The sequence below is a fragment of the Homarus americanus genome, unplaced genomic scaffold, assembly GCF_018991925.1.
Source record: "Homarus americanus isolate GMGI-L3 unplaced genomic scaffold, GMGI_Hamer_2.0 scaffold5777, whole genome shotgun sequence".
NCBI lineage: Eukaryota > Metazoa > Arthropoda > Malacostraca > Decapoda > Nephropidae > Homarus > Homarus americanus.
The window spans coordinates 10,226-15,000 of NW_024737478.1; positions in this window are offsets into that span (position 1 = coordinate 10,226).

Genomic DNA, 4,775 nt, shown 5'->3' on the forward strand with positions numbered 1-4,775 from the left:
ACTCCTAAACAACAAATACTTCACTTACCATTCCCCCTAAGACATTAAACTCTTTTACTACCACGACAAAAGACTGTACCAATTTCAACAACAGTCGTGTCAGAACAAACCACTAAGGAAGCAGGATTTATTACGTGTCTTAAGTCACAGTCAGGAATTCGGACACGGTGGTTTAAACTCAGCCTTTGTGCCAGTTGCCAAATACGGTTTAATGTTGTGTGTTTTTTACAGATGTTTTGTTTAGGGACAGTGTTTTAACCCTGCAAATTCTGTCTGTCTGTCTGTCTGTCTTTCTATGTGTCTGTCTGTCTCCCCCTCTCAAACACACATAAAAGACATTCCCAGAAACATAAATATTCAACACACACACACACACACACACACACACACACACACACACACACACACACACACACACACACACACACACACACACACACACAGGAAATCCAATTACCTTTCTCTGTACACGTTTTCACTTATTTTCCTTTTCTATACGTTTAAGTACTTTTGTTACTTTGTCTTACTTATAGTGAAGAAAAGAACCGGGGAAATTCTGACGTAAAAGAAAGATTCTATTTGCGTAAGGCCAGTGACGCATAATCTATGAGGTACGTGATTGGATGGAGCAGGTGTGACGTCGAAGGCTAATGACGTATAATTTATGAGGTACGTGATTGGTTGGAGCAGGTGTGACGTCGAAGGCTAATGACGTATAATTTATGAGGTACGTGATTGGTTGGAGGAGGTGTGACGTCGAAGGCTAATGACGTATCATCTTAGAGGTACTTGATTGGTTGGCGCAGCTCTGACATCGAACCTAGATTAAAAAAAAAAAAAACACGGTCTCGGTCTCTACTGACAACCACGTAAGGTGAGAGAACAAGGCAGGTCTCTATAGCCTCAAGATGACGCCAGTAAACACCCACACAATTGTTTTTCCTTGTGTAATTCCCCCAAAAATATCAACTGGTAACTTTGTTTTGCCAGAAAAAAGCACCGTGAAGAGAAATTGGTTTGTCTGACTTGTGTATTGCTTAACTTTGTTTGGGTAGAAAAAAAACCCTCGAATAAATTGTTTTGTTTAACTGGGTGACATATGTTTAACTTTGTTCATCCTAGGAAAACACACACACACGGGAATAAGAGCCATTGGTTTGTTTATCTTTGTGATAATATGAAACTTTGGCCATCCTGGAAAAAAACACAAATAAACTAGACTGATTATCTTATGAGAGCCGTTTAACTTTGCTCGTCCTGTAAAAATAATAATAATAATAATAATAATAATAATAATAAATCAATGCAGTACGACAGTTTGAGTAACGTCAGGGTCCATTTGGAGGCTGGTCAGTGATGCCGGGCGTACGATACTATTTCTTTTTTTTTTATTGTAACCTCTTTTTGTTGTTTTATCATCAGGCAACACACTCTAGGCTCCCATTTTGCAGTTTTATCCTGAGGCAACACACCCAAGCTCCCTGTCATGGCTGTCGACGTAAACCTTTCTCAACACAGTTTGTCGACTTTGGTTCACTTTTAGACCAACACCCAACTCAACTTTTCCCCCGTACTCTAGATCCCTGGCTGATGTCTTTACCCTTGGTCACACGGGTTAGGTGAGAATCTATCTAACCTAACCTAACCAGAGAGGTGGGGAGGTGGGTTAGCCAGGGGTAGGGAGGTGGGCAGCTAGAGGTGGGGAAGTGGGCAGCTAGAGGTGGGGGAGTGGGCAGCTAGAGGTGGGGAAGTGGGCAGCTAGAGGTGGGAAGATAGGCTAGTCAGAGAGGTGGGCAGGACAGACAGACATAGGTCACCTTTCATAAGGAGAGACAACAACAGACGGATAAACACTCATACTTAAACAGCCTCAAACACACACTAGACAGACAGACAGACAGACAGACACACAGACAGACAGAAGACAGACAGACAGACAGACAGACAGACAGACAGACAGACTAGGACAGGTATCGAAATCTTTCCAATCTTTTTTTTTCTTTACACCTGTCAGGTGTTGTGAACAGTGTAGCCAACGCGGGCGGAACCCTTTGACAGAGTCCGACAGTGTTACCAAAGTAGTAAAAAGTTGATAACGAGTTTGACCTCATCTTCCAGGGACCCAAGTTGAGATATAATGAGAGGGAGTGAGGGAGAGGGAGAGAGGGCGACTGAGTGGGAAAGCAAGTTTTAGAGAGAGAGAGAGAGAGAGAGAGAGAGAGAGAGAGAGAGAGAGAGAGAGAGAGAGACCCATAACACAAGGGGTCGACACTGCACTCGATGGTGTTCATTTCCTTAACTGTACATTTAGGTGCCTGGGAGTGAACCAAGGACTCTTAGGACAAACGTCAAAGTGTTTTATTCCGTCAGCGACAGTTCTGAACACACACACACTCACACACACACACACACACACACACACACACACATACCTACATAAATAAATAAATTCATACATAAACATATTATATGACATCACGAATTAAAACAAAAAAGACCCACAAAAAGTACAATGTAAACATCCCCTCACGAGCCAGCGAGCCAAACAGAATTTAGATTCATTAATAACCCGTCGCTCATTGGCTAGAGTAACACGTCGATGATAGAGAAGCCCAAACTCTCAGCCGACTCCACTGTTCCTCACTGCCATGTGGGAGACATTTAATACTGGACCATTAATGAAGACCCACCCGTTGGAAACACAATCAATTCTGGACCAATCAGAAGCCGCCGATATATACAGTAATGGTTCCTCAACTACCTGGGGATATCTTGCTAAAAACACACACACACACACACACACACACACACACACACACACACACACACACACACACACACACACACCTGCTATCAACAACATATATATATTTCATCGCTAGATATCGCGTGTTGTGTGTGTGTGTGTGTGTGGGTGTGTGTGTGTGGGTGTGTGTACATACAGAACCCATGTGTATTTCTAGGACTATCAGAGTAGACAGATGAAAAGGGAAACAAAGAAGATAGGCAGAAAAAGATACGAGGATATACAAAGAGACGAAGAAGACAGATGGATTGACAGATAGACAGACACAAGCGACAGGAATAAAGAGATAAGGACGCACATATAAATATATATAACCTGAAGGAGTTAGATCTACTGAAAGAAAGAAGAGATACAATAATTCTCTTATTTAAACCATTTTCCTTCAACAATAAGAGAAGAGGTTAGGATCTGAGCCGTACACAACGATCGTATTTTTGTTTTTCCGTTCGTCAGCTGCGTCTGGCTATCTCCATTTATTCCGTCTTGCTTTTTCATTACAATTTGTTCTTTTCACTTCATCTTTTCTGATCTTATCTTCCTTTTATATTCGTGAATGTAGGTCGGGTGAGTTTGTTTACTAACGTCTCCAAATGTAAGATGATTAAACCCCTTTCTCACCCCCCACCTGAGGGTATTCCAAACACCATCTCATAAGCGATTGGATTCTCCTAGGCGATGTTCGCTTGTTTTGGTGTGTGTTCAAGTTCACAAGATCTATACTGAGATGTGTTTACCTTGAGGAAGACTAACACGGTGATGGCTGCCTTATAACTGTGAATAGTGTTTGTCATTCACGTCTCTGTCAGCAGAAAGTGAGAGACAAGGATTGAGAAGATATATTACGGAGAAATCTTAGAGAATATGAGTTTATACTGTACATACATACATACGTCTCTGCTTGGGCTGTAGAGATACTGGTGGTAGTTGTGTGGGGTGCCCCTTTCTCTCTTTACCAATTATTTTCTGTATCTATCATATTATCTTTACAACTCTTAATAATTATCTGTTTGTCTCTCACACACACGTCCCCATTTATCATCTTCTCTCACCCAAACACAGACACTGAATAGGTCGTCTTTAGATACGTTTTAACTGTGTTGGAGCGTGAAGAAACAGCCCCTCCCCACCCTCCTCACTCCCTCTCCTCCTCTCTTTCCCTTTCACCTACTCCTCTCTCATCTACCTCTACCTCCTACTAATTCCATTATTCTCACTCTCCTTATTCCTTTACCTCCTACCCCCTTATTCCTTTACCTCCCTACCTCTCCCTTATTCCTTTCCTCCCTACCCCCCTTATTCTATTTCACCTCTCCCTTTCTCTCATCCTCCGTATTGAGCTCATGTGGAGACTACAAGAGGAGGGGGGGAGGGGTGAGGGGTGAGGGGTGAGGGGGGAAGGGGGAAGGGGGGGGAGAGCTGGGTGAGTAATTAGCTGGTGATGAATAGTTAAGAGGATTACCGTTGCTGTCTCTTTGTCTCCTATAGCTTTGTCTCCTATAGCTTTGTCTCCTTAGCTGTGTCTCCTTAGCTGTGTCTCCTTAGCTGTGTTCTTAGCTCCATAACAAAGCTATAGGCCCTCCTACTCCTATCTATAGCTTTGTTTACATTAGTATAACGTCAAGGTATAGCCCTAAATATCTTAACTTTGTTAAAGGTATATAGACGGTGAGGAGGGGCAGTGATGGAGGGAAGACAGGTATATAGACGGTGATGGAGGGAAGACAGGTATATAGACGGTGATGGAGGGAAGACAGGTATATAGATGTGATGGAGGGAAGACAGGTATATAGACGGTGATGGAGGGAAGACAGGTATATAGACGGTGATGGAGGGAAGACAGGTATATAGACGGTGATGATGGAGGGAAGACAGGTATATAGACGGGATGGAGGACATATAAGAGGAAGGATGAAGGATGCTGGTAGGCTGAGGCAGGAAGATCATAGTTGTGGGTTATAATAGGAGGAGC